The sequence below is a fragment of the Ochotona curzoniae genome, unplaced genomic scaffold (genome assembly GCF_017591425.1).
Source record: "Ochotona curzoniae isolate NIBS_2020 unplaced genomic scaffold, NIBS_Ocur_1.0 contig_3643, whole genome shotgun sequence".
Lineage (NCBI taxonomy): Eukaryota > Metazoa > Chordata > Mammalia > Lagomorpha > Ochotonidae > Ochotona > Ochotona curzoniae.
The window spans coordinates 2,845,032-2,864,259 of NW_024465933.1; the positions used below are offsets into that span (position 1 = coordinate 2,845,032).

At 39.1% G+C, this 19,228-nt stretch overlaps 1 protein-coding gene across 2 annotated transcripts in view; it reads left to right on the forward strand.

Moving 5' to 3' along the window:
- Window positions 1–19,228, forward strand: part of NYAP2 (neuronal tyrosine-phosphorylated phosphoinositide-3-kinase adaptor 2) — a 245,167-nt gene that overhangs the window by 145,943 nt on the left and 79,996 nt on the right. The window lies entirely within an intron of this gene.

Sequence of the window (19,228 nt, forward strand, 5' to 3'; positions counted from 1 at the left end):
TTTTAAAAAGCTGATCAAATCCAAGAACACATCAGAAAGATCATTCACCCAGTTTAAGTGTGAATGCAGGATGGGTCAACATATGCAAATACACACAGGTGATAATTCACATTAACAAATCAAAGAATAAAACCACATAATTACCTCCCTCCCCAATAAATGCAGAGAAAACATTTGCTACAACATCATTTCATGATAAAAACCTTAAGTAAACTGGGTTTAGAAGAATCACTGCTCAACACGATCAAGGCAGTTTATGACTAATCCACAGCCAGCATCACACTGAACAAGGAAAGTCGGGAGAATTTCCGATAAGATCCTCAGCCAAGCAGGGATGCCCACTTTCATCACAGGTGTTCAATGGAGTTCTGCACGTTTTAGTCAACCATTAGACAAGAAAGAGACTTCGAAGGGATACAAACTGGAAAAGAGGAAGTCACATTATTTCTGTTTGCAGATTACATGAGCCTATATACAGGGAAACCAAAAGACCACACTAAGAGACTACTGGAACTCAAAGGGAGTTTGGTAAAGTTACAGGATATAAAACCAATACTCAAAAGCAACAGCCTTTGTATATACGAATAGTGTCATGGCTGAGACAGAACCTCTGTGTATCTTTACTTCCTGGTGTGCTAGTCTCCATCATACAGTTCTTCTGTGAGAAAATGTGTAAATACATGTTTACCTATGTATCTATTTGTAACCGAATAGAACTTAGTGCTTGTTAAAAGCATACAAAAAGATTCCCTACACCATTCTTAACGTTTCTGTAAGTTTCCCTTTCAAAATTCGTCATCATTCACGTGTTATTTTATGGTATTCTTTTTAAAATATTTGATTTACTTTTATTGGAAAGACAGATGCACAGAAATAAGGAGAGTGAGAGAAAGATCATTCCCCAAGTGGCCACAACTACCGGAGCTGAGCTGATCCAAAGCCACGAGCCAGGAGCTTCTTCCAGGTCTCCCACACAGGTGCAGGGTCCCAAGGCACTGGGCCATCCACCATTGCTTTCCTAGCCAACAAGCAGGGAGCTGGATGGGATAGAGCAGTAGGGACATGAACCGGCACCCATATGGGATCTCAGTGCTTGCAAGGTGAGAACTTTAGCCACTAGGCCTCTGCGCCAGGCCTATGTGATGTTCATTATAGATCCATCTACATAAAACTAATTGGAAAAATCACATGGTGTTGAATATTATGCTTACCATTGAATACCTAAACCTTAGAAATTTTTCTCTCTGAATGGTTGGCCCTCTTGTTAAAGTCAATTCAATTCAGTAGGATGTGTTCTTGTCAAAACGTATTTGGACTCTTTTTAACTATGTCCATTTCGTTGATCTCACGACTTTTCCTAATTTGCAAATTCTTAGCACCTATGGTCATAATTAATCATTTATGTCTCAAAGGACCCGCCAATGGTTTTGTTGTTGGTTCATGCTCAGAGTGAGGAACAAACACTCCTCCATAACTTTTGATGATGAAGACAATCGCATTCTTAGATTATTCATAGTCACTGAATCATTCTGTTTTTTTCCTCCAATCACACAGATTTGTACACACTTTAGCTCTGAAGTCACTCTTCTCAAAATATTTTGTTTACACAAACAAAATGGAATAGCTTTTAATATATTAGCAAGCCTAGAGTTACATAGATACATACAATTATTTTTAAATTTTAATTTATTTGTTTAAAAAATTTTGTTACATAGATTAAGGGTTTGCAGATGCACTCAGATTTGTGGGTGAGATGAAAAGGAATGGGAAAAGCCTGCACCTTCCCGCCTGTGCCCACCAGGGCTAGAGTGGGAGAGATGCTGTGCCACTCGTTGCAGCTGAATCACATCAGTGCCAAGAGACACAGATAGTGCCCTGATTCTGCTCCAGGGACCCTGATGCTGGGGAGAATGTCCTGAGGATGTTACATGCGTAGTGTCGACTGTTCTGAGATGGTGTTGGCCTCCATATGCCACTCCCATACTTCAATGTCTACTTTGGTATGCCCACAGGCTTAGATGATTGGTGGAGAAAGTAATTGGACTATGTATTGTTCATCCTGCCCCTTTGGTAAGGTACTCAGGTACTCTGTTGAATCCGAGAGGTTTGCTCTCCTGTCTTTCACGTGCATTCCAGTATGTTGTCATTCTTTACGTGGAGTCAGCAACAGGGGTGGAACAGTCCGGCTTCCTGCTGGTGCACACTTGCTGGAAGGCAACAAGTGATGGCTCAGCTCTTTAATCCCTGCCGTACAGGTGAGAATCCTGGCAGGAGTTCTGGACTCCTGGGTTTGGCCTGAGTATTTGGAGTATTTGAGGAATGAAGCTGTAGACAGGAGCTCTCCCTTGCCAGCTCTCTCTCATGTCACCATGTCTTTCAAATAATTGAAAGTAAACGATTAAGTGTTAACAATTGATGGGAAATATTTAACAAAAATGTTTTAATTGGAAAATACTTAATGGTTAGTGAGAAGTTAATAGAGGTTTCATTGTAGAATTGGTGATGTGATTGAATTTCCTCCCCACCTCTTAGTTATTTAGAGGATCTTTAACAGCCCCAACTAACAGCCATGCTAATTAGTACACGTAAAAGAAATGATTAGCTAATGAAGTTAGTTTAAGAAAAGTCAATGTGATGTATTCTGAGTCCAAGTGTGTGTTTCAGACTTCTCCGTGGGATTGCAAAGTGAGCTTTCTAAAACAAAGCTTGTGACTAGAAAATGGATCCAGGGCTCTTAGTAGTTTTTAGTTAGTGAGGAAAGATTGGATTTCTTCCCTTGTGCTATTAACCAGGGATCAATTCTTCAGAGAAAAGTCATGCCCTGAATTGCATTAACCTTGATACTTTGCATGCATGTGAGTGGGAAAGAAAACACAAATCATACAAATAAATAATCAAATTGCTATTTACTCTGGACTCCAGAGAAAAATGGGAAGACATATATGCTTCTATAATCACAGGGATGTTCAGAATCTCTATGTAAAGCTGAAAGTGGATCAGAATTCTTAACTGAGAGTTAACTGCTCATTGCCATCACACTCTGATCCTTCACTCTCCTTTTTTCTTACCAAGCAGGATTTTGTGGACATCAGCTAATATTTTAGAAATAGAATAATAGATGAGAAATAGTAAAAGTGCATGCTCCTTTCATTTTGTTTAACTGTCAAGAAATCAGGAATCAAATTAAGACTGTCTAAATTTCAACCCCTTTTTGCTTTACTAGAAAAGCCAGTTTTAATACTATTCTGGTATTGAACTCTTTAAGGAAGCATTTTTTTTCTGATTATTGATAAATTTTGAAGCTTTTAGTCATAATTAAATAAGAACATTTAATAGCCTCTGGACTACAAATACAATCTTTCCTTTGCTTAATTGTTATTAACACTTTTTCTAAAATCTGTCAAAAATGAGTCACATTAACATGATAACCTTAGCAGACAAATGTTGAAATTTTTTCAGTTCATAAGAGAAAGTAGGCCAAATACAAGTAATTTTTTTTTGAGAACTTTGGAAACTCAAATGACAATACTCTCTTCTAACTATCATTTTGTTTTCCTCTAACTTATTCTAATTTTATACATGTGTTATGACTTTGAACCGTTAGAATACCTAAGTAATGAATAGAACATTTTGTTTGAATTTATCAGGTGCTATATATCATGGAAAATAATGTTTAAGACAAAAAAAAATATGCTTGCTTCTCCTGTCTTTGTGCAGTGTGTGGCACAGCAGAAAAAATGCAACTGGGTGGTTAGAAAGAATCGCAATTGCATTTGGCTTATAGCCCTGGGCCTGGAGCCGAGGGTTGGCAGGTGTGATGGCGGGTGAAAGAACCGAGGTATCTCAGTTTGCTCTTCTAACATACACAGTCTCAGAATAAGTAACGCACTTCTACGTGAACATGAATACATGAAGTAGGGCAGAAGCCTCAAGGCAACCACCTCTTGTGAGGCTGTTCTCCCAGTGATGTTGACTTGGGAACTATGTTTCAAACATGTTGATTTTTCAGAATGCCTTTAAACCATTACATTCCAAATAACATAAGTATTTTAAAAGAAGAGCTTAGCCTATATGTAATGCAAATGATGTAAGTATATATTCCTATGGAAAAATGCAAAGCATAGTGAAAAATACTATTAAGTCTTACAACATATTTGAGAGAGAAAATAAGATGAAGAAGTTGTAAGTATAACAAAAATGCAACTTTTAAGAACAAAAAGAAGCACAGAGCAGCAAAGAGAAGGAACTAGTGAATACACAAAGACAGGAACAGGTGCAACAGAAGAGCACATAGAGGATCACTGGGATGTGTACCCAAGTGTGATGCCAACACAGGAAACCAAAGAGGAAGGATCAGAGCAGGGAGGAAAAAAATACCCAGGCCCATTTGCCTGGCACTGCTGTTTTTTAAATGATTATTTGCTTTTATCTGAAAGGCAGATTTACATACACACTGATTTTCCATCTACTGATTCCTTTCTCAAAAGACCACAAGAGGCCCAGTGCGGTGGCGCAGTGGTTAAGGTCCTCGCCTTGCACGCCCGGGATCCCACATGGGCGCTGGTTTTAATCCCGGCGGCCCCGCTTCCCTTCCAGCTCTCTGCCTGTGGCCCTGGAAAACAGTCCAGGATGGCCCAAAGCTTTGGGACCCTGCACCTCTGTGGGAGACCCGGAAGAGGCTCCCAGCTTTGGATTGGCATAGCATCGGCTGTTGTGCTCACTTGGGGAGTGAATCAATGGACAGAAGATCTTCCTCTCTGTCTCTCCTCTCTGTATATCTGCCTTTCCAATAAAAATAAAATAAATCTTTAAAAAAAAAAAAAAGACCACAACAGAGTTTAAGCAATCAGGAGCCAGCAGCTTCTTCCAGATCTCACAAGCAGATGCAGGGGCCAAGGACTTGATCCATGCTCCATCTGCTTTCCTAGGTCAGAAGCATGGAGCTGGATCTGGAGGTGGGGCAGCTGAGACAGTAACTGACACCCATGGGGTGAAGACATTGGCAGGATTAGCCTGTTGAGCCATCACACTGGCCCCATCACTATTGTTAGAAGAAAAATGGGGAGTTGCTATTACCAAAAATCTTATATCTTATTCAGTAATCACCTGTTAGTATGAATGTAATTTTTTCCTTCAAAACATTGCACATAGTATTCTAGATGTCATGATATAAATATATGTAAATATATACATAGTATATATATTTACAATTAGGGATATAAATAAGACCCATGTGTCTGATGAAATGAAGTCAAGAAATAAATGAAATGAATGAAAGTCAATGAAATGAAATGAAATCAAGAAATCAAGAAATCTTTTTGTTGACTTTCATTCCAAAAACCCTATATGACAGCTACACCCCAATCACACATGCAAATAAACAAAACCAAAGCAAAAATTGTTAGCATTTTCAAATATTTTCTTTCCTTTTTTTACATTTTATTATTATTATTATCATTTTATGATACAGTTCCAAAGGCTCCTGGTATTTTACTTATCCCAGCCCCAATCCCCCTCCACCTAGTTCCTTTATATCATTACTAAAATATAGTTCTTCATACACAGTCATATGTCCATCATTGCGGGCATGGACAATGGCAGAGTCCAGCATCCTGTTGTCAAGATATAATAAACCGTTTCATTGTAAGTCCATCTTTGTCTGGAAGTAGAGATGCATTCTGCATTGTATCCTCACATCTGGATGTTAGACTCCATCTCACAGCTACTGTGCATCCCCTCAAATGAAAAGTCACAATACAAAATCAACAATAGAAAGAAAAATTGAAATTTACAATGCCATTAAGTTAAATGACATGTTACTAGATATGACAGTCTCCATTACACAGCTACTATACATCCCCTTAAATGAAGAACCACAAAACAAAATCAACATCAGGAAGAAAAAAGAAATTAACAACACCATGAAATTAAATAACATGCTACTAAATGACTAACATGTAGCTGAAGAAACTAAAATCAAGAACCTTCTTGAAGAAAATGATGCTAATGTGCAATTTATGAGTCATTGAATGATTTAATCAGAAGAATGTGTTTTGAAGAGATGAAACCAACAGAAAACAACAAAACCCATGTGATATAGTTTCTGCTGATCTTTATTGAAGGGTATCTCCTCCAGACAATAAATAGATGGATTTTGTTTTTTAATCCAGTCTACTAATCTATGCCGTTTGATTGAGTTTAACCCATCTTCATTCAGGGTTAATATGTATGGGTAGTATTTTGGTCCTGTCATTTTAGGAATGGGTTGTTCATTGATTTAGTCTTCTGTTGTCATTTTACTGGGATGTTCTTCCCATTTGCCTTTGGTTTTGTTTGGTGCTATTCCTCTTCTCTGTCAAGAGAATATCTTGAAGTATCATTTGTAGGGCAGGTTTGGAAGAGGCAAATTCTTTTAGCGTTTCTTTACTGTGGAAGAATTTTATTTCATTTTCAAAGACAAAAGAAAGCTTTGCTGGATATGTTATCCTAGACCAACAATTTTTTTTCTTTTAGAATTTGGAATATGTCAGACCATTCTCTTCTTGCCTGTAGAGTTTCCTGTGAGAGATCTCCTGTCAGTTTAATTGGCATTCTTTTATAGGTCAACTGTTTTTTTTTTTTCACATGCTCATTTAAGGATCTTTTCCTTATGTTCAATTGAAGAGAGCTTGATGACCATTTGCCTTGGTGAAGATCACTTTTGATCAAGCCTGTTGGGAGTTCTGTGCCCCTCCTGGATCTTGTTTCCGAATTATTTCTTTAGATTAGGGAAATTTTCCTTTATTATTTCATTAAATATATTTGTAAAACCCGTTTCTCTTTCTGTACCTTCTATGACTCCCAAAACTCTTATGTTAGGCCTCTTAATAGTGTCTTTCAATTCTTGAAAACTTTTTTTTGGCCTGATCCAGCTCTGCTTCCAGCTTTTTGTTTGCTTCTTCCTGATAACAGGAAATATCTGCCAATTCTGAGATTCTTTGTTCTGCTTGTTTCATTTTACTTTGAAGACTCTCCACTGTACTTTTAATTTGCTCTGCTGTGTTCTTAATTTCTGATATATCAGCCTTGATTTGCTATATTACTTCCTTACATTTTTTGAATTCTTGTATGTGCTTCTCATTGTTAATTAGAAGCTTTAAAATGAGTTTTCTAAATTCTATGTGCCCCGTTTTCTCGATGTCTTCCTCTGTTAACTCTGAGGTTGGCAATGGGTTTTGCTCTTTTGCAGGAGAATCTTCAATAATATTCATTGTACATTTGTTTCTTCTTTTGCTCTTGGTCATTGTGCTGCTGGTTAGCAGAGTCTTCTCCTTGGAGTAGGTTTCTAAGCTCTGTCACCCACAGGTCTACGGTTCTATTTTACTTATTGCAGTTGGTACACAACTCTTTGCTTGCAGCCACTTGTGCCACAACCTCCAGAGAGTTCCAGGTCTGGGTTCTTATGTCAGATTTCTACCATGTTCTGTGTAGCTCCAACTCCTGGCTTACCAATCTCCACCTCCTATGATACCATGCTGAGGTTGCACCATTGTCTCTGCAACCTTTCTCCTACTATCGGTTGGAGCAGGTCCCAGGATTAGAGAGAAACCAGGTGTCCTATATAGCTAGGTTGTTGGTGGTGCTGATCTTGTCAGAAACTGTTGGATGTTAGGTCTGGGTACCACACAGAACTATTTTGACCTGTGCAATGCCACAGTCAGCATTATTTTCTTGCTGGACCAGTGCAATCCACTGTACTCAGTGAGTTCTCACGAGCTCAGCACATGCATAGTCACTGTTGTCCCCTGCAGTGCTAAAGCATTTGCCACAGCATATAAAATGGTGCCTGATGAACCACTACTAAAGTTCTTGGTCTGCTGGCTGTCAGATCTGAGGGCTACCCAGACTTGTCTTGGGTGGAACCCATAGAATGCTACATTGATGCAGTTCACTGAGTCAGAAATAAGTTCACTCCCAGCTCAGCGTATGCTCGGTCCTTTCCCTTGCTTTTGCCTCCTTACACAAAATGGCGCCCAATTCGGCTCTAGGGGATTGACTGGGCTGTGAAATCCTTGCTGTTCTCACACTGCCGGTCTGTGATCTGCTGCTCTGTCTCTGCTCCTGGTCAAATCAAACGGACCAGCAGGATGGATGATTCTTTGTTTGGGTTCACCTCCCAATCTTCCAGTAAAAGTCCCTTCCCTTCTGGTTGCTGGTGGAGTTCCGGCTGCTGGTGGAGTTCAGATCGCCGTGCTGGAGTATCAGTCACCGCAACACCACACTGCTGTGCCCGCTGCTTTCCTGTGTCTGTCAGTCTCCAGGTACCCCTCTGCTGTTGTTCTGTCCTTTCCAATTTCTTGTAATGTGTCCTCTCTGCTTCATCCTGATTAAATGTTTTTCTGTCCGTTTAAACGTGTCCTTACCTATTCCATCATTTTGATTCTCCTCGAATTTCCAAACATTTTCTACATCCACAGACCCCTCCTGTGAGTCTCATGAGGTGAACCATGCCTGACATAATAAGCCTTAATTGTCGAGCAATGTCCCCAGTGTACTGATTTTCAGATGGGATTTTGGTTAAAAAAATGTTTTAAATTCAGAGAAGACTATTAGTTTTTGAAAAAACCTGTTTAAATGGTCTTCATTTTAAGAAAGTCAGAAAGGTCTGTTGACTTATCCCAAGGAACTTTACCAGTTGGAGTCAGGGTTGTGCCCATTATGCTCTGATGCAGACCTGCCCACAAGATGCCACTAATAAATGGTATCATGCAGGGTTGGTGCTTATCATTTTTCCAGGTCAATTGTAACAGCAGTGACACCATAGGAATAGCTTATGCTCTGCTGGTATGTCCTCGAGGGCTTTTGGGGCCATGAACCTGAATAGCCTTTTGTTGCTATGTCCCTTAAATTCTCTTCAATTCTTGTGCATTTTCTTGTGTTTTTCCTGCCTGCAGCCTTTCTCTCAAATAGTTTGATGTTTCTATGTGCTCTCTTATTCTCTTCCCTTCTCACTGTCCATCTTACTCTTTTTCCTTGTTGTAATATCACATCGTTAACCATGGGCCAGAAAACCAGGTTCCTCAGTGTGTCTTCACGTGGTTTTAAAGTATAAAGTGTGTGACCATTAGGACTCAGATTGCATACCCTTTAATTCCAAAATTAACTTTGACCCACCTGCTGAGTCCGGAATGGAGCCCTTAGGATCATATTAAGAAACCAGCCACGTCAACTTCCCAGAAGCTAAACTGCCTTGAAAAACATATAATGAATGTTAAGCTTATTTTTGGAAAATCTACACAGTTTGTTTAGCCTACTTTAAAATATTGTTTTTAAAACTTAGCAAAAAAATAGTTAAGAACTTTATCCCCCCCCCCACCTCTACCCTTTTTTTTTTTTTCCCTGAGAAAGCAGGTGCTAATTGTGAGTGGGTAGGACAAAAAACAGGTATTGAGAAGTCAGAGGGAAGGGTGGGGAGAACACCAGCCGTTCTGGGTTCCTCATTTACAGCAGGAATGGGTGAAGACTCAGCCTGTGACCACTGTCCCGCATGCGTGCTGACTGTGGCAAGGACTCTCCCATGCAGGCTGACTCAGTGCTGCTTCGGCTTAGGTTAGGTATGTAACTCTTTCAAATATGGGGTCCTAGAAAGGTGATCAGGAGTTGCGCTAGATTCAGAACACATGAAAACATCTGAGAAGATATCATGAAGAATACTCCAGAAGGTTCAGCAGGGCTAAGCCTTGCTCATTTCATTTGACTCAGCAGTAAAGAAAATGATCCTTTCATATCTTCTGGACTCCTCTCTGCAGCCTCGCGGTCCCCTCTTGTAAATCCATGTGATAGCTTCATACTGGATACTGCCCTACTGAGGCTCTTCGACCATCTTGACAGGCGAAAGATCTAGAAAATTTGGGTGAATGACCTAACTCCCTCTGCATGATACATGGGTGCTTCAGAAAGCTTGTTGGAAAGTGGAATTAAAAGATGAATGTATTTGTTGCAAAAGTTTTTGATAACGCACGCTTATCCATGAGTTTGCTGAAGATACCTCGCATTTATCCAGAAGTTGTTAAAAATACAGATTCCTTTCTGTATTCAGATAGGCTTTCTCATGGGCCTGCTACATTGAGCATGGGATGTTGATTACTCAACAACTCCAGTGAATCTTCTGTTTTACCAAATCCTAACTCAGGCATGTATGGCTCAATTTTAGCATCATCATTTAGTATATGCAAATGAAACCTATAATATATTGCTTTCATCTAAAAATACAATAATAACAACAAAAAGCAGAGGTTAAATAAGAGAAAGAAGAAGGGAGAAAATTAAATACATAGAACTTTAATTGTATCCATGTCATTTTCCTCTCCTTACAAACTCATCATTAGTTGGAAGCTTGTGAGAAGGGTAGTCAGATTCTTCTGCAGGAATCTGTGGACAAAGCAATTGGATGTTTACAGATTACTCCAGAGACATATGGGGGTATGCAGTGAACAATCTGTAGACAAAGTTTATCTGTAATCTTAGCACCTCTTAGTCATTCCGAGGTCATAGTGCTTCCCTATCACACTTCCTCAGCCCTGAACACTGCAATGAGAGCTGTGTCACACAGGAAATGACCCTGCCAGTCAGAGGGTCAGAGGATTTGAGGCGTGGGTTGATGGCAGTGCACTCTCTGGGAAGCCTCTGTAAATGAGCCATCTGACGGGTAGAAAAGGTCAGGTGATGGAAAGGCCAGGATTGGGAACAGGGATGTGCTGTTTAACAGACACCCTGTCACATCATCTAGTCGATATTGGAGGTTAGAAGGACCACTGCCCCTAGAAAGGATGGAACTCGAGGAAAAGGAGTCTTTCTTGTGAGGAAAAGGTGCAAGTCTTTTTTTGTTTGTTTGTTTTTTGTTTTGTTTTGTTTTTTGGGTTTTTTTTTTTTGTGGAGCAGTGGAAGAATGGAATGAGGGTACTAGGAGAGCCATGAGGAGGTCGGGACTGACCAAGAAGCTCAAGAATTGGGGGTGAGTATTAATGGATGAATAAAGTGTTGAGGTTCTTAGAGAATGCCTCTGTCTCATCACTGGAACCTAGAGTTGGAGGTGTCGAAGAAACCAGTAGTGAACACTTGAGGCTAGAGGGAGCAGGTAACTCTCTCCTTAAGAACACCCCATTGCAGTAGAAGCCGTTACGTACTCTTGGGCCAGTTGCTCTACATTCGGCACTTCTTAAGAGTTATGCAAGTATCACACCCTCCAAACTATGCTGAGCTAGGTACCATTTACACTGCCATGTAAAGGTGGAAGAGGCTGAGGTACAGCTTACCCAGTCATGCAGGTGGTAAGCCAAGGATCTGAATCTGGGTTCCTTGGCATCAGAATGTTTTGCCTTAATGATGCTTTCAGCTCAGCTTCTTCCCTTGCGTGACTTTCATAATCATTTACCAGTTACCATCAAAGCTCTACTGATTCCTTATCTTGTCATTGCCAGAGATAAATGCTTAGTAAGAGAAAGCCAGATCTGGACACCAATGACATGGACTGCTCAACAGTTGCCATCAGTGTAAAAATGGGTGGGAAATCTTCCCAGTATGAGCCAAAATTCTCTTTGGATCATCTCAACCACAGTGAGGGGTCTGTTTCCCAAGCGCCCAGGCTGCCTCTGAAGGCCTGTGGTCTGCCTGTTGGGCATCGGTGCCATCCGGATGGCTTGGTAAGGATGTGTGAGTGTGTACTGCAGCACCTGTAAACACAGCCTAACGATGCATAGGCAAGCTTTTTGGTCCGCCAGGCTTTCAATACTACTAACCATTTGATTCTGCCTCTGGGGAGGTAAGGTTTTTTTGTCTTGACTGAGCATCTTGGCCATTTGGCTATGCCATGGCTTGATAGCTCTTGGCTACACCTGAGACAAAATGCTGATTAATCAAAACTGGAACCGACCCTCAAAGGCAATGAAGATCCTGGCAACACCAACCCAGGAAAAGAACTCACGGAGAACAAACAAAACTCTGACAGAGCCTTATGCAAATACTGTCTTGCAATAGCCCTTTTTAGATTTGGGTTAGTGTGTCATTGTGAACTGGGTTTTATTTTCAAAAGTTAATGAAAAATGAAATTCTTCAGGAATAAATACTTTTTTTTAGTAAGTTTTTAAAGATACATACATTTTTTATTCAGGATGATGATGTTAAGTAGAGTATGTAAAACTCCTTGATTTTCAAAATGAATGCTGTTCTTTTTTAATTGGGACCATGGCATTATCTGTTCTTCTCATTCCGTTTCTCCCAGAATTGCAATGGAGAATCAGTGAACAAGACATAATTTCATAAATAACTGCTCACCTTTCTGGGGCTGCTGCAGCTGAATTTGATTGATGTAGGCAGACGTGCTTACCCTGTGTCTGTATTCTCTGGCTGCTAAACGTTTAAGTGCAATTTCTTGTCAGCAATTCAGTCGGTAAATCTCTCCATTAAGGAGAATCTTCCCTGCTTTAGGTTTACAAAGTGCAGAAGCATTTACAGAATGAATCTGTAACAGCGTATTTTAAAGCCGGGATTCTCTCAGACTTACTTATTTTCACTAGACACTTAACATACAAATACTGAATTTTTTGGCCACTTATTGACATGAAACAGGGAGTTTCTTAATTTTAGTTAATAATTTTACTGATATTTTTACATCAACAAGTAACTAAATACTAGATTTAAGTAATGGGATTCCTGCTAGTTGCAATATACTTTACTGTGTGTGTCCTACTTTTCTGAGCCGGATAGAGACTTGCAATATAAGCTTGACGACACAAAAAGTGATATCCATCTTGGCTCAACTCTTAACAAACTTTGAGGTCCTAGGTAAGGTCATTCAAGTGACTTAGTTTTCTCAATTTTCAAATGAAAATTTATCAGTTTTCTTTTTTTTTTTTTTGGTATGCTATTGTCTTTAACCAATTCAGAAATGGTATTTGACTTACTCTACTATGAAGGCATTTTCTTCATCTCTTTTAAAGCAAACAATCAGGGCAGGTAAGACTTGTAATCTTTTTGCCATTTTACTTCCTTTATCAGTTGGTCCAATGCAATTTTTCCCAAAGTTGAACCATGATAAATGTTTATTGAACTTGTTAAATTAATAGGCCTAGTGAGTAGAGATGGCTATTGAACTCAAATGGGGGAAAAGACATATGAAAAATGTTTGACCATTAAATGAAAAGAAATGTTTCTATGACTTAGAAAATTTCACATAAAAATCAATATAGTCAGCAAAATAGGAGCTGTGCTCATTGCTGAATTGCTTTTACTTTTAAGTAGTATGCTTAAAATAATTGTCATTCTGGTCCTGGCAGATTTATTGGGGTGAGGGGAAGTTTATAAAGAATGTGGCCACCGAGCATTTAAATGTGGGTCATTCTGTGGGGGTCAGGTCATCATCAGTTTCTGTATAAATGTGTAAGCTGTGGAATTGACCCCTTTTAGCTCTTTGGAAATAAAAACACACATGATTTTAATGAAACTAAGAAATGTTTTAAATAAGGGATTTAATTTGCTTAGCATTATGCATTATTGAACTTAAATAGTTAAGAGAATTAAACACAGTCAAGGAAATCATTTAACCTCTTTGGAAGAAAACACGGTGTAAATCCAGGGAACTTTTAGTGACTGGTGGTCTTGAATGCATGTATTGCCCCTAAAAAATAGTATCATTTACACAACATGTGAAAGCTTTTCCTCATTTAAGAAAAGCAGTTTTCAGATTTCAGTGGGTGGATGACAATTCCAAGTTTAATAAGGTGTCTGTAGGGGTACAGGATGTTTCTTAGTTGAAGCAATCTTGTTGCTCTTAGTTGGTGGGCACTGGGTTAATTAGATGTTCCATTCCTGGTAAAATAAGTGATCAACTAGAGAATCTGGGCTATTGCTATTCCCAAATGAAAGCAGTAAAGATAATACAGAAACCTTAGCCATGCAGGAAAGAGTGCAGCTGATGTGGACTTTGAAGTGGCATATACCATCTACTTAAAGACAAAAGCTAAATCTAGAAATCTGTAATCTCCTTCTGATAATTCATGATAGAGGAAGACCTTTCCCATACATCTTCCACTGCTCATGCTCTCGTGGCATTCGGTAAAACAGTGTCTGCCCCCCCCCCACTTACTCCCACTATTTTTGTTATTTTTTTTTTAATGGAGTCTGATAGAATTAATGTCAGAAAGAATATAGGAGAACTTTAGCTAGAAGGAATCATAAAGAGACTGGGTCATCCATGCATTGTTTATTGTGTTTATACATAATACTTTGTGTGGATAATTCTGTTCTTTATTTAAATATTTTGTCGCATAGCACAATTAAGAACTCTAAGATTTGTAAGACACAGACACATGGAAAGGACCTTGCTGTCAGCAGTCTCCAGTAGAAGAATGGGAGAACTTGGCCACTGCTCTATATAAATTATGAGCAAAGTTGCCTCTGTGTCTACAAATAGTACTATTGTTTTGGTTGATTAATGATTAATCATTCAGTACTGAATGATGACAAGGGAGATGTGTTAAAATGATCTGAAATGGTCTAGGAGAGACTCCAAATGTAAGAAATTAGAACATATTGCTTTATAGTGTTCCTTTTTCAATTGATCATTGATCTCACTTGGAACCTACAAAATTTATTTGGCACTGGAACCTAGATATGTGCATAGATTTTCAGTCATTGCAAATGAAATGCAGGTGTCATCGATGTGTCAGGAAGAAAAGCTTCATCCTACACTCAGTCTTGAAGTTATCTTTGCTTTCAAGATCACAACACTAATGTGAATGTCCAGTAGTTGCTGTCCCCATTACCCATTCTCTAAATCATCCTTGAGTCTAAAAACCCTTAAGTCACTCAGGACTTCTTAATTGCTCGATGGTTCTGGCCTCTTCTCTACCTTGTGCCTCTTAAACCTGACATTGTTGTGGACCTCAGGTCTAGGCCTTTCTGTCGATACTTACAATATGGCATCTTCACTAGCAGCCGCTTTGAACTCAAAACCTGCTGACTGATTTATTGAGGGCACTGCTTTTCTCCCTCTCTCTCTCTCTCTCTCTGTATATATGCATATATATGTACCTACATGTATTTATATATACATGTATATATATAAAATTTCCTGACAAGAATTACCCCAATACATACTGGGCCTTTTTTTTTTTAATGTAGAAGTGAGCATGCTTTCAGACACAAAATGCATCCTCAATCTATATTTGCTGAGTGATCAAGTGCCTGAGCCAATGAATATGCATTCAAGCTCTTCAATCAAATGATGAACTTCTGGGAGCAAGGCTATGTATTGTATTTGGCCCATATTCCCATAGTTGCTATGACTGTATTTTTGTGTTATTACAATTCATTTATTTGGGGGAAAATTAACTCATTGTTCCAAAACCAACATTGTAAATAGCAAAGTTCAATAAAATTTCCATGAGAATAAAGGACTAATAATATATTTTACAGAAGATGCCAAGCTTCATAGGTAGTTCAGATGTTTAGAAACCAGTACCTCCAGAAAATAATAAAGGACAATTCAGGCTTAGGTGAGTCTATGTAACAATTTAGCCACTAATTGGCAGAAACACAAAACACTTAGTAAATGAAATATAAGCAATCACTCACAGTATAATCTAAATGTTTCATAGAAGAAAAGAAGAATAGTTCTGGAAGCTATAACAAGACATCATCTTGTAGAAAGCCAGTTTGTTCATCATACTGAGCACAGCCCATTGATTGTTTAATTTCTAGAAAAGGAAAATAAGTATCAACAGAAATAAAATGTATCTTCATCTCCATAACTTTGTTTCTTAAAACTTCTTTGCTGAGCCAGGTTTAAAACACAGCCTAATTGTACTGAAGATGAAATGCTGACTCATTTAAGACAAAACTGTGAAAAAAAATCGTAAAAGATGAATATTCAAGAATCAAACCATGATTTTGTTATCTATCCTTTCAAGTGAAGCTGAACTTTCTGAATCTCCTTTTTTGTTTTTCCATATTTGCCTCATAGCATTGCTGTGAAAATTAGAGGAAAATCAGGTACAGAAAATACCTTGTAAATGTTATTGTTATATATCTATAAGGTATAATTGCCTGACCTTTAGATGCATGCAAAAAATAAATATTTTATCAAAACCCAAGTAAGATCATAAATGAATTAAGTGTTTAGAAAGTTCATATTGTGGTTTGTGCAGCTTTCTCTTCAGTCAGGCTTGAGTAAAGGATTCGACATCTTAAGTAATCATCGTGGTTCCTCATTCCAAGTATATACAATATTGCATAGATTGTGAGCCATCTGTGGTACCCCAGGAGGCAAACTATCTTAAACTTACTGCATGATGATGGCTAAACCTTGAAGATGGAAGGCCAGGGCACCCACCAGGGTCCAGTACTCTGACCCAATAAAAAGAATATAAAGCAATGTTGAGACCCAAGAGGAAATTACATTATACATATTGTTGAACAATAGGACAGCATGATCAAAAAGGATGATTCATTAGTCTAAGAAAAATGCAGTATGGCTTGGTTATTGATATATTTTTACATATAATCAATATTTTTATTCTTTGGTTATGACTCATCTTAAAAAAAATAGAGCCTATGCTTTTTAAAAAGGTTAAAGTATTATCCAAAGAATTAGTTAGAAACCAAGAAGATTCAAAACACTTAATATCAAAAACACTTAGTATGTAGATGGCAAACTGAAAAAAAAAACATGATTTGTGAAGCATTTTTAAATACATTCAAATAGATTCTTATTTCCTTTTAAAGTGATTACTTAAGAGGCTAGAAAAAGAAAAAGAATTTTAAATAGTGGCGTCAAAAAATAGTAACTTGTACTTCTTAGATCTTATTTAAAGCATGTACAATGTCACCAAGTCATGGTACAAACATTAACTTCCTAAATATGGATTAACTGGCATAGAGAAGGTAAAGCTATGGACAGTGACCAAGGGAGAAAAGGGCAAAACCGGTAGGGGGGCTTAGAGGGACTACCCTGTTGAACCACCACACCCCCTGGAGAACATGGGTTGAGATGAGAGCAACCAAGGCTGGACAGGGCTACAACTCCTGTTGACCTCATGTGAGCTAGATTAGGGAAATGCCAGGCTGGGTTGACTGTTCCTTCTGGTGCATGCATAAGTCAGAGTGGGTGTAGGTTGGTTGGGCTTTGCCTCAGCATCAGCTGGGGGGCAAATTCTGTGAAGCCAAACTGTAGAACCACGTGGAAAGTGCATCATCTTGGAAGGGAGTGGACTGAGTAGGAAAACCGTGAGCACCTCCCTCTTGGGTTGCCACTCTGACTGGTGAGCATGAGAACCAGGACTTGGGCAGGCATGGCTAGACAGAGAATAGCACCCACTGGCAAGCGTGTGGGCCGGATAGTGGGGCTGGTTGGGTTGAGCTAGGCTTCGATGCCCATCGACATGTATGAGAGCTGAATGGGAGGTGGGACAGATTGGACTAGTTGGCTGTGCATACTGGCAAGCATGGGAAGCAGGGCAGGGGGAATGCCTGGTGGGAATTATTGAGGGTTGCTTTGACTAAGCAGCCACTCCCACTGATGTACGTGAAGGCTGAGTGTGAGTTGGGCAGGATTGGGCCCATTGGTTTGTGTAGAAGACAGGATTGGAGATAGAACTGACCCAGCAATTGCAATCACCAGCTGTATATTGGTATGTACACACAAGACTCAGGTCTGGGATCACCTCAGATGAAGTTTCTTTGGGGATGCCCCCAATTAAACTGCTGGAACCCCAACCATGGAGAAAATTGCATGTTCCATGGTTTGACCATGAAATGCAGGTGTCAGAGCTGGGCCTCCTCAGTGGCTCAGATAAAGCAGTGGACAGCATATCCATATGGAGGATACACATGGAAGATATGGCAGTACACTGGAGACTGCAGAGAACACCTGGTACCATATCAGAGGATGGAGGATAGAACAAATTGAACAATTACCCCAGCCAAGTGTTGGCAGTGAATACCTGGGCAAATGGTGACTCTAAGGTGGATGGTGTAAGCCAGTGGATTCTGGAGAGATTATATTGTGATGGGAGTGGCAAGATCAGCAGTAATTCAGAACTGCTGAACTACTGAAACCTCTTTCATGCCCCACATCAGGGACCCTGGGGCGGTTTTGGATGGCTGGACTCAGGGTGCAGAAGCATTTGGGAGGGTGGGTGTGGTTTCTCTCCTTATCGTCCCCTTTCCCCCAGTCACAGGAAGGAAAAAAAAAAGAGAGTGTGGAAATGGTGATCTCACCAACCTTCTTGTAGCTCTTGACCCTTATCACCCTAATCAATGATGTAAATATCATCAAATATAAAAATAAAAATTGTAAAGCCTTAAAAGCATGGAGCAGTGGACAGCATATCCAGTTGCCTTGTATTGTATTCACTGAAATAGGGTCTATCAGAATATATTGTGTAGATACTGAATGTTCCAAAAGCTTGAATATACAAACACATGGCACATGGCAAAGCTTGTTGAGGGCCAGTATGTTAAGTGTAGGATATGAGGTAGGAATTTGTATGTCCCTAATTATTAATAATTTGAGAGTTTTTTTTGAGTTCTTCATTGTTGAGTTCTGGGAGTTGTGTATTAATCACCTACCAGAAATATGGATCAGAAATATTTCTCCTATTTCATGGATTGGTTTTTCAATCTGTTGTTAGTAGTATTCTTTATACACAATTTGTGCTTTTTGATTAATTTAACTGATTCTTAACTTTTGTTGATGACAGTTTTGGGTTGCCATGTTCAAGAAATCAGTATCAAATCTGAAATCATGGATAGCCTTCCTTTTCTGGGACTTGTGATGACTTTCATTCTTACATTGAAGGCTACATCTTGGGTTAATGCTTGTGTATAGTGTATAATAAGCGTTCTACTTCATTCTTTCACATCTGAATATGCACTTTTGAAGCACAGTTTGTTGACAGTGCTGTCCTTTTTCCAATGAATGATCTTGGCATCTTTAGTGAAAAACCTTTTTCCACATATTGCAAGAATTTATGTCTGTCTTTTCTATTTTATTCTGTCAGTCTGTCCCATTGTTTTATTTGTTTGTCTTTAGCTACTGCGGTTTTATGAGAGTTTTAAAATTAAGGCGTTTGAGATCCCCAATTTCATTTTTTTTTAAGATATCACGGTTTTTGTGGTTCAGTATGAATTTTAGTATAAATTGCCTATCGCTGCAAACTCTTTGCAAAAACATTGCTTTTATAGGAATTAC